Source organism: Octodon degus, unplaced genomic scaffold (assembly GCF_000260255.1).
Source record: "Octodon degus isolate 3935 unplaced genomic scaffold, OctDeg1.0 scaffold00170, whole genome shotgun sequence".
Taxonomy (NCBI): Eukaryota; Metazoa; Chordata; class Mammalia; order Rodentia; family Octodontidae; genus Octodon; species Octodon degus.
In genome coordinates this window covers 742,767-755,094 of record NW_004524746.1, presented here as the reverse complement: position 1 = coordinate 755,094, position 12,328 = coordinate 742,767, and the positions used below count along the sequence as shown (strand labels likewise).

At 37.0% G+C, this 12,328-nt stretch overlaps 1 pseudogene; it reads right to left on the bottom strand.

Annotated features, from left to right (window-relative positions):
* Window positions 1-2,668: 2,668 nt before the first annotated feature.
* On the bottom strand, window positions 2,669-3,208 carry LOC105743817 (annotated as a pseudogene).
* Between the last annotated feature and the right edge of the window lie 9,120 nt (window positions 3,209-12,328).

Below are 12,328 nucleotides of genomic sequence, written 5' to 3'. Positions count from 1 at the left end.
TAGTGAATACTCTCCCAAGTGCTTTTAGGATGCCAAGTGTAGCTAAATTACATTATGTACATTTGGCTTACTTATACAAAATGTATTTATTTATATTGGCAGAACTGGGGATTAAACTCAGGCCTTTGCTCTTGCTGGGGAAGTGTTTACTCTACTAAGCCATCTTCCTGGCCCCAATATCAGACATATATTTAATAAAATGTATAGAGTTTGACAAATTCTGAATATATATTTTCAGCATACTAATTTTTTTCTATAATTTTATTGAGAAACATAGCAATGAGACAGTTTCAAATCAAATTGTTATGACAGTTTCAATAATTAACACATTGCATACTCTCTTCCTAGTGGTTACTTGCTGTACAAGATGCAGACATGATATCCTATTTACAAACACTATTACAACAAATCCCTCTATTCATTAAGAGAATGTAATTATATATCTATCCTAACCATTTTGAATACACAGATACAAAATTCATCTGTACCCCCTTTTTTGTTTAGTTCTGTCATTTGAATATTATAGTTGTGTTAACTCAGCAAAATATTCTAAAAGAGTCCAGTAGTCCATAATAGCAGCATACTAATTTTTACAAACACAACCTTTTAAAATTATTAATAATCCATATACAGGTTGTATACATTTAAATATACTCTGAAAAGATTTTCTAAAAAGTTTAATCGCATTCATTTCACATTATTGTTTCATTTTAAATAGGTTTTATCTGAGAATTATGTTTTGCAAAATATCATAAATGAACCAGGAGTTTAATTGTAATTTTATTTGCAATTACTTGAATTGTATTAGTAATTACTTAGCCTATCATTAGGAATACTCTTAAATGGAATAAACATCATTTGGAATTCTTATCATTTTAATCACTGAATTAAAAACATTTTGAAGAGCATTTTATGTGCCAAATTCATGATCTGGCTTAACTATTATAGAGAAGGAAAATACATTATAAAGAGGCAACACAAATTGTTCTATTCTTTCTACTGAATTCCAGAACTGAGTGTCAGGTTTATTGTCAGTGGTGATGGTGCAGAGAAGCAGAAATAAAAGGCAGCGGTGGACCTTTGTTAACTCTGAAGACCTGGAGAAGATTGAGCGCATGGAGATGGGCAGATCCTCTGACCAGAGACAGAGAGGATGAAACTTTATGAATTTCTGCTGGTGGAAGACTTTGAGGGGCAGGTTCAGTGACACACAGGAGCTGATTGGAGGCTTCCTTGTGTGCATGGAAATGTGGGGAAGGAGGAGAAAGTGGTCATTGGGGAGATACACTGCTGTTTGCAGAGTCAGCGATGTTGGATTAGCGCCATGATAATGTAGCAGTTTGTACTCGGGCTGTAACCTATCAAAGAGTATGTCAAATTATTAAAGCAAACACACAGTAGGACAGTTGATAAACTAACATTACCTTTGAAATGCAAAAAAAAAGATTCATTCATTTTGATAACAAAATATTTGCATTTATATGACATAAAATCAATATAGGTACTTAATGGAGTTAAGACACATGTTTCCTGTACTACATTATATTTTAGCCACTTTTCTGTAAGGATATTAATAGAAGACTTTGTAACATAACTTGCTGATATGAATAGGTGCATATGCCCTGAAAACTACTGGGATATATAAAATACTTATGCAAGCAAAATGTGACTTTAAATGACAAACATGTATTAAAGATGCTGTCATTCAGACACATATATCTTGGAGATTAAAGAATAAAGAACTGTGAAAGGAATAACCATCACTGAAAAAGAAGAAGAAAAAACTCATAAAATCTGATGCGTTTCCCCTGTAATTATGGGCAACCCACTCTCCATCAGATAAAGCATATATATACAAAAAATACATCACTGAAGTTTTTGTAGCAAGCTAAACTGACAAAAATACAGTAAACTAGGAATTTTATAAAACCAATATCAAAGCATTCAGTAAGAAAAGTCTATAGAAACTATTCTAAGAAACAGAAAAACCTAATTTCTCTCATCAAATCTTGCCCCTTTTGCTCCTTCCCATAAACAAAATCATTATCTGGTAGACAGAAAATATGCTCACAGGAAGATGCAGAATGATAAGCCACCTTAAATCAGAAATTCAAAACTAAGAAAGAACAAAAATATAGGGAGAAATCAAAAGAAAATTTTAAAGAACTCTGAAAATAACTGATACAAAAAGAAGTTAACTCACATATAAAAATTAAATTACATGATGTGGAACAGCCAGGTCAAATAAAATTTTAATATGGGGATTAAATAAACACACAAAACAATTAAAAGAGTTAAATGACTTATTTAGATAGGATTACATATATCAGTAGATACAAAGTGGAAGTAGAAGTCAGGAAAAGGAGTAATAATATTTAAAATTGAATTCTAGCAAGATAAGTTAAGGTAACAGGAATAATGTTTAAAACTGCTGTAGGTAGACATAGTGCCACATGTCAGTTACCTCAGCTCTCTGGGAGGGTATGGGAGGAAAATTTTAAGTTTGAGCCTAGCCTGGGCTATTAATACAACAACCACGTAACAGTAAAACAGATAGCCAACTTGATTGGTTTAAAAGCTTTGGTGTTTTAAAAAACACACTTTTTCTTGTATCTTTTTATTTATTTATTTATTTTGCAGAGCGGCGCCAGGTTTATTGGCACTGCCTCTAGATGAAGGTGTTGGGCCTCTTGGTGGGGAAGCGGGGCTTGCACTGGCGAGGCAGGACCCGGTGGGGCAGCAGAAACTTGATCTTGGCGTCGTGGAACTGCTTGACAGTGGGCTGGCTGCACTTGCTGGCTGAGATCTTCTCCACCTAAGTGATCTCGATGGAGTGGGCGTGGGCTCGGTGCCAGGTGCTCACGTCCGGGTAGCACTGGGTGACAGCGCCTGCTGTGGTCAGGTCCCGGTGGTCCCGGTACACGTTGTGGGTGCCACTGCGGGAGTCAGCGCAGCCAGATGCCAAAGTTCTTCACCCGAAGTGGAGATTTCTCAAACACCTGCCTACAGTAAACGATCTCCCCTGAAGATTTTTTCTTCTTCTTCAGCTGGGACACGAAGTACCAGAAACGGGACTTGGCGACAACGTGATTGGGTGCAAAAATCCGCATGCGGTACAGAGGTGGCATGAGGCACTTTGGGGTGGGCAGGCAGCGCTCCACCACTTGTATTCCCGGAGTGTGCCCGAGGCCTTCATAGCCCTCCCTTCTCGCTTGCCACTACCCACAAAAAAAAAAAAAAAAAAAAAAAAGGCTGCTTATGTCTTTTTAAATTTTGGTAGCACAACCTTGGGTACTATATTGGGTCCCTGGCTCATTTTTCCTCTGGTGTGGTAGCCCTGCTCTGTGTTCTGGCCACCATGAACCAAGCAGCTTCGCTCTGCTGTGCCCTTTCTTGGACATTGCCATCTTGAATGCTGCCTAGGACAGGCTGAGCCCTCAGACCCTCTGAAACTATGACCTAAATGCCTCTCTTCCTTTAATTTGTGTATTTTAGGTTAGTCTCAGGGATTACAAATTGACTGATAAATACCATATTCTCGAAAAAAAATTAGGTTTATAAGTAATGATCAGAATAAATTTGTATTAAATATTATTACAAGTAAAAGTAACCTAATAAAACTAAATTAAATTTCAGCCAAAAAACTATTAAAAAGTCTAATAATATAAATAATGAGCTACCAGAGACAGAAAAGGTTAATTCACAATATAAGGAAAAAGTTTTGAGAGCAGTAATTTTAATTAATACATGAAAATATAATGTTTATATTTAGAAATCCAGAATAACTTCTTAATTTCATTTTACAAAAAGAATATAACCATTCATAAAGAAATGCACAGAAAGAAATAACCACTAAGGGCCAGGGAGATATGTCCGTACACTAAGTGCCTGCCTGGCAAGCACAGGGTCCTGAGTTCGATCCCTGGTACCATAAAACAAAGAAGAAAGAAAGAAAGAGAAATAACCACTGAAATAAAATAAAGAGGCCACTTGCCTATCTATATATCTATCTATCCATCTGTCTGTGGGAGTGTGTTTGGGTATAGACCTTAAAGTAATCTATGACAATAATTTCATAGAATAAATCAGTGGAAATAATAATATTTTGCACATAGACAATTCCTCAGAGAAATACAAAATACTGAAACTGACTCTTGAAATTGAAGTCTAAGTAGAATAATTCCCATTGACATAAAGAAGAAATGTATTAAAAATTATTTCTTTCACATAAGTCATTAGACCATTTGGTTTTATAAGGATTTTATACCAAATTAGCAAAGACAAGGTAGCCCAAATACTGATAAATTATTACAGATCATTGAAAGAACAAATTATTTCTTTTATGGTTAAGAAAAATGCAAAGAAAGCAAATTAGCCATGAGAATAGACTCCAAAATTCAAAACAATATTTTAAGAGTCACCTGTAACATATATAAAAATAACATACTGTGATCACGTAGGAATTACTATTGGAATCTAAGTTTAGCTCAATGTTAGGAATTGCATTAATAGCCTGTACATAATTAATAGAGCTATTGGTAGTAATATATATAGTATTTTATATTATATATTGTATTTAGTACAAGGTCTACAGGGTCTTACTACACAGATAGGACTCATACTGATCCTCCTGTTTTAAGCCTCTCAAACATTAGTATTATAGGCATGCGCTACCACGCCTACTCTCAATTGCTGTCGCAGCACTCCCTGGGGTTGGGACCAGCAAGGCTCACAGGGGATTGAACTCTGATCCTTGCATCTGCCTAAGCAGGCACTTTAATATATATGTTAAAAATTCAAGGAAAATATTCAACAGTATTCATAAGACTCAAGGAAATCATCCATAGGAATACCTTCTGCCTAATATAATCTTACTCTAAAAAAAAAAAAACCAAAACAACAACAACAAAATTGTATATAGATCCACTAAGATGGGGAATAGGAAAAAATATACACTATCTCAGTCACTTATCAACACTGTACAAGAGGTATTAACTAATGTATTTAGGGAAGTGCAATCAATTAAAGATATTTAAATGGATAAAGAAGAATTAAAAATGTGTTTATATGTAGATATTATTGAATCTCTGACAAACTGAATAATAATTATAAAGTGTACCAAACAATAAAAATAATTCATTTAAGTATATAGTTTTCAAGTTAACACACAAATCAATTATTCAGGTGCATAAACACAGAGGGCAGAAGGATAGGTAAACATCATCTATGGTATCAATGATGATGGGAATCATAGTAATACACTTATTAGGGAACGCATAAGGAGTGATTAAAAAATTGAAGCTTTCATAAAAGACTACTAATAGTAATGACAGAAAAAACTTCTGTTCTTAGACAAATTAGCATAAGAAAGATATCATCTCTCCCTATATGAACTTATCAATATAATTCAACACCAATGAAAATGCCCCAGAGCTATTTTTGAAGTTAAAGATGAGTTTTGAGTCTGTCCTTGAAAAACTAAGCATTCAAGAATATCCAAGGAAGGGCTCATGAGTTAGCTCAGCTGACTAAGCCCCTGTTTAGGCAAGTTCAGGGACTGGAGTTCTATTCCTGGAACTATATGCCATGCTAGTCCCATCCCGGAGTGCACCAAGCCAGCTACTGAGACTGGTCATGGTGGTGCACACTTGTAATCCCAGCACTGGGGGGCTGAAACAGGAGGATCACTATAACTCCAAACTGCACAGCAAGACCCTGTACCAAAAACATTAATTAAAAAAAGGTTATGTTGAATCATGATTTCAAAGGTTTCTATCCATCACAGGCAGGCTTCAAAGTAGAAACAGGAAGGCAGGGAAAAGCTACTCACCTCTTGCTATCCAGGAAACACAGATGTTTGGCAGGAGCCAGAGAAATGCTGCAACCTTCAAAGTCAATCTCTTGTAGGCAGCTGAATTAGATAAAATGTTATAGGCAGTCAGACAGGGCCAGACCCTCAGGAAGACAGTGTGGAAGACAAGGTGACTTTTGCAACTTGGAAGAGAGAAACTCCTCCTGGGCCAGACCTCAAGAAAAAAGAGGAAACAAAAATAGCTACATACTTCCCTAGGGATAGGCATCAGGGATTGATATTCTAAACAAGTATCAGTCACCTTGAAAGCACCTAAATGAGTTACTAACCCAACCCCCAAAAGGAAGAGACCCTGTTGCATATTTGTGTCCACTTGCAATGTGACTCACTTCCCCATTTGATTCTGATTTAACTAATTTTACCTGAGCAATGGTGTTTGTAATCTCATTGGTTGACCATATTTTTGTCCCACCTCATGCCCACCTAAGTGAGTTCTCATGTTCTCCACTACCTTAGGCCTGCCTCACCACATGGTTTTACTCTATAAAAGTCCCTGGAAGAGATAGCTTCCTGGGGACCACCTGCTCAGGGTACCCCCTCCTGTCCCTGTCTAGGACAGGAGCTTTCTTTCCCCCAATAAATATATTCTGCTCATAACCTCCTTTTGTTCTTTTTTTTTTTTTTTTTTTTTCTTGGTGGAACCGGGGATTGAACTCAGGTCCGTGCGCTTGCCAGGGAAGTGCTTATTCCACTGAGCTATCTCCCCGGCCCCTTGTTCTTAAAATTCATTCTTTGGTCTTAGGGAACATGAATTCATCCCAGGTACCTTTCAGGTCAGGAGTTTCATTTTTTTAACCTATATCATTTGGAGGTCCCTGTATCAAATCCACTATCAATGGCTGCCCCCAATCAGTTTCTATCTCCTGCCAGCCTATTCGGTTATGAACTCATCAGTGAACTCATCATTTGAGGAAGTTAGTGTTCCAAGATCCAGTTACCTTCCCCATACCCCATCTGTACAGATGAGACTTTTGGTGAATATTCTAGTTCTAAACATTTGAACCATTTTTCTCCAAAAGCTCACATTCAGCTCATTGTTCAAAATGCATTTAGTCCATCTACAAGAGTTTTCAAAGTCTTAAAAGTTCCAGTAGCACTCAAAGTTGTAAGTGCAAAGTCTTCTTTGAGGCCTACAGAAAACATTTAGCTATGAGGCTCAACAAAAAACAAAAACAAAAGTTTGATAATACCACAATAAAATTGCATAAAGTAAATATTTCCATTCCCAAGTGGGGGAGTAGGAAAATAGAAAAAGATTGGATAAAAGCAGTATGAATACCTGATAAGGTAAACATTCATAGCTCCGTATCAATTGTCTCGGGCAAGTGGTAGCAAGATGTATGCTCCAAAGGACTATTCATCCCTATACCTAAGGCTTTGTCAGTTGCAACCTACAGACTGTCTGCCTTTCAGTGGCATTCCTAATTACCTGTGACTTTCTTTAGTGCATATATTATGTTCCTGATCTCTTTAACTTCCATTGACCCTCCACTGCAACTTTAGGTATTTTCCTCAGTTTCACACTTTATCCACTCAGGTGCTGTCATCAGGGATTATAATCCCAGACGTTGCCTGGACTCTGATAGCCCCTTTAATTTCTGTTTGGAAATCTCCAGGATCCTATAACTTTCACATGTTACATTACTCAAAACTAGCATCACAAGGATGATACCAATATCTGCTGTTAGAATGAGCAGTAGCCTTTGGACAATGACTGAAGACTTTGAATACTTGAATGGCAGAACTCAAGGAAACAGTTCATTAGGCAGCCCTGGTCAGAAGCCCTGGTCCGAATTTAAATCATCAAATAGTCACCAGTTTTTCTGACAAAGGAAATTCCAAGGTAGCAAAGCTTTCAGAAAAAGGGATGGGTTTTGCTGGCTGCATTTAGCTGGATTTACAGTGAGATCAGAAGCAAAATTCCAAGCCAAAAGACAAACTTGTAGCTTGACCAAAAAAGACACATGCATAAATTTGGGGCTAAAGACATTGTGTTTGCTGATAGTGAGTTTCACCAAAAAGAAAGTAAATATTTTCCAATGGGACAGAAAGAAAGACACTGAGAGCATCTCAAAACTGGTCAGATTGGGGCCGGTCAGATAGTTCAGCGGAATAAGTGCTTGCCTGGCAAGTGCAAGGTCCTGAGTTTGATCCTTGGTACCACCAAAAAACAAAAACAAAAACAAAACAAAACAAAAGAACACCTGGCCAGATCAAACTTCTACACATTTGAGACAGGTGAGGCCTGGCCAATTTGTTTTTTTTTTTTTTTTTTTTTTTTTTGTTAGTTCTGGCTGCATTAAGGGAGAGTGTGATGTGGCTTGTGGGGCTGGGGATCAAACTGCAGTCCCCTGTGCCTGACTGCATTTGTGCAGGCAGCACTTTAAACAACTGAACTATTGGGCAAGTGCTAATCTTGCCAGTTTTTGAAGTGCTCTCAAAGTATCTTTCTTTCTCACTTATCAGCAAACACAATGTCTTTAGCCCCAAATTTATGCATGTGCCTTTTTTGGTCAAGCTACAAGTTTGTCTTTTGGCTTGGAGTTTTGTTTCTGATCTCACTGTAAATCCAGCTAAATGCAGCCAGCAAAACCCATCCCATTTTCTCAAAGCTTTGCTACTTTGGAATTTCCTTTGTCAGAAAAACTGGTGATTATTTAATGTTTTAAATTCTAGAGGGAGGAGGATGTGTGAAGGATATATGCAAATATCAAATCATTTTACACAAAAGAACTGAGCATTCCTGGCTTTTGGTAATCTCCAAGGGTCCTAGGACTAACTTCCCAAGTTATAGGGGAATTGCATTTCTTTTTTCAAAATTTTATTGATAAACAGATAGCAATGAGACAGTTTCAAATCAAATCAGAAGTACAGATTCAACAAATAACACACTGCATATATTCTTCTTAGTGGTTAATTGCTGTACAAGATGCAGACTTGAGATCCTATTTACAAACACCATTAGAACAAATCATTCTATTCATAAAGAGAATGCAACTATATATCTATCCTAACCACTTTGAATACACAGATACAAAATGGACATTCATCTGTATACCCCATTTTTCCTAAGTTCCGTTATTGAATATTATAGGTGTGTAAACTCAGCAAAATATTCTAAAAGAGTCCAGCAGCCCATAATAGCATTGGGTCTTCTGTTCAACTGGCAATGTCAGAAATTATTGACCTGAGTCCCCCACAGCTCAACATAACAGCATGGCTTTACTTCTTATATTTTGTCTTCATACTTTTCTACTGGATGGTTAAGACCATGGTAAAGCAGGACCTGTGCAACAAGAGTTGTAGCTTTTTGGTCTGAGAAGGTCAGTGAAATCCCCTCAGGATTTATCCTGAGATCCTGTACCTCAGACTGTAGAACCTTTGTCAGTGCAGCCATGTGGAGGAATTGCATTTCTGAACCTGCTTTAACTTAGTTAATTACTTAATCCTCACATTTTTTAGCATGTGAGCAGTGATTGCTAGTGAAACATTTTGGCCATATTAAGGCCATGAATCTGTCTTTTAGTGTGTGTACGTGTGTGTTTTTTTGAGACAGGATTTTGCTATGCAGCTCAGACTGACCTTGAACTCATTTTGTAGCCTAGGCCAGACTGGAACTGGCAGTGATGAGAGTTCAAGGCCAGCTTCCTGAGTGTTGGCGTTCTTCAGTGCTGCCTCAGCTCCTTTAGTGCTGAGATTTCAGGCATACATCACCATGCCTAGCCCATGAGGAGTCAATTTTGAATTAAAATGACAAATGAATTTAGTCAATATCTTTTTGGTAGAATTTAAAACACATAGTCATAGCAACTCTAATTACTATATGAATCACACTAACATAAGGAAAAAAGTCAGAAATGCTTTAAAGGATAGAATGCAGTAGCCATGCGGTTTAAGAATGAATGTAACACAACTTCCTAATGAGTAGGAAGTTGTGTGTGTATGGTGAGCCTTTTCTGGTCCTCATCTCGGTCCAGGAAGCTTATATATGTAATCCCTTTAATAAGCTATTGGAATCGAACTAAATCATATTTATAGTTATGGTGGCCAAGGGGTCCTCAGTCCAGACATGGTGATGGCTATCTGGAAAAAGGCCTCAACCCAAGACCAAACCTGGGTTTTATTCAGTCATGAAGGTGGAGTGGCTTGAGGATGAATGACTGAAAATTGCAGGAAGTAGATGAATATTGTAAGCTGGGCTAGGTAGGAGGCCTTCATTTACCTCTGTCATATACAGAGAGAAGGATATGCAGAAAAAGTAATTTGCCTTATACTGTTGAGATAGTACCTAATGTTTTGGAGTCTAGTGCTTCAGCTGTGATGTGTAATCTTTTAACCCCCAGGAAGACATATCCTCTTTCTTGAGGCTTGATCCCAGCTGACAGCATGGAGCATTGGATCTTTGTCCTGTCTCAGCCAGGCTCATATTAAAGAGCAGCAGGTGTGGATTATCAGGGAAGCATGCCTGTCATCTTCAAAGACTACCACCAGCACCTTGGCTAGACCAGTATGCATTGCTTAAAGCCAATTGAGATAAGAAAAAAATCCTACCCAGCTCTGCACCTATCAATTCATGGAAATAGGGTCAGGCACAGCCAATATGGAGACAATTGCCTTTCTTTCAAGGAGAGTTGCTCAGGTGGTCCTCCACATACATGTACACCAATTATTTACAAATGGCAGCTTTTATATGTATACAATGTACATATTTTTCTGGTGGATAATTACATTGATTATAAATTCCCTAATTCAAGAGAATGAATCTAAGTTGCACTGACCATCATTTTAAGATGATTTAGAATATTTGGAGGTTTTTTAATACCATAAATATTCTTGTGATCTCACCTTTAAAATCCAATTCAGAGTCCTACTATTTAAAGTCTATTATAATATCTCTTCTCATACAGTAAATATTACCTGACTGATCAGAGCTTAGTACTATCTGAAGGACAGTTGCATTTTGTATAGTAATAAAGTATAAATGACATGGGTTAGATTTCTGAGAGAGAAGAGGAGGTTACTGGTTCTTTCTAGAATGCTTGAGATTATGTTAATCTTTCCTTTTACCCTGAGGAAAACTACCCTGTGTACACTCAACCTAATGAAAAATGAATTTGGTCAGTATCTTTTTGTTCTTTTATATTTTATTTTTCCATGTATTTTAGTACAGGGTCTCATTATGCAGCTTGGACTCCTAGTGATCTCCTGTTTTCAGCCTCCCTAGTGCTAGGGATTACTGGCTTGCACCACCACACCTGGACTCAGTGGCTGGCTCCACAGGCACAGGGGCAGGGCCAGTGTAGCGCACAGTACCAGGCATCAAATCCTGGTCCTTGTGCTTGCCTAAGCAGGCATTTAGTCTGCTGAGCTATCTCATTGCCCAGTATCTTTTTGATAAAAGTGAAAACACATAGTCATAGCAATTCTAATTACTGTACGAATCATATTAACATAAAGGAAAAAATCAGAGGTGTTTTAAAGGACAGAATCTAAAGTATGGCTGCACATATTAACTGCCTTAACTGTCAGCTACTGGGGCAGTGAATTATTTCAGAGTTATGTCCTCTTCTAAATAGCTTTATTTTAATTTAAACTTCTAATCTTTCCTATTTTTACTTATTTAATTAAGCTAGATAATATCTACTTTCTTATATCTAATAAAACTAGGTTTAGATAAGTGTTACAAAAGCTTCCATATCAGAAATAAAACTTATTTTTCTACTTTAATGCTACAAATTTGTTTTCAGTAAACTTGTCTTTGTAATGTGTCCATTTATTCTGTGCCTAGCTAATTTTGTTGTCTATAGGAGATTCCCTAAAAATCAGGCTATACAATACTGTTATATAAGACAATACTCTTATGAGTACTAGAATACACCAATGAATGGCCCTCCTTTTCCTCTAATTTTGGTCTGCAAACTTAGGTTGCTAACCATCCAGAAGACAAGCTTATTGTTATTAACATACAACCTAGGCTGTTAAGCTTAGCCTCACTATCTGTCTGAATATCAAACATCTTAGGCATAACATGGAACACGTATTTTTCATCAAGTATTGATAAGTTGAACTTTATGTCCCTACAGAATATGATGAAAAAACATTTAAAAATTAGAATATATTTTAAAAAATAGGAATAAAGAATTATATACTTATTATGTTTACACATAAATCCAAAAATCTACCATATACAACCTTGAAGCAGGACAGTCCCACTATATTCCTTTTCCTATGTCTTGCCTTCATTGACCACACCCTTCTTTCTGAACAATCATCTACCTGAGAGACAGCACAGCAGTAACTGGTAAGTCATGACAAACAGCCCCTATTCAGAAGACCAGAATGACAGGCACTCCAAGCATGAAACTACTATTACAGATTACCAACTTCAGTGCAGTTGCTTAGTTCACAGCTATCAGTGTATATAGTTAGTCAGGGTGAGAATCTTTCCAATTATCT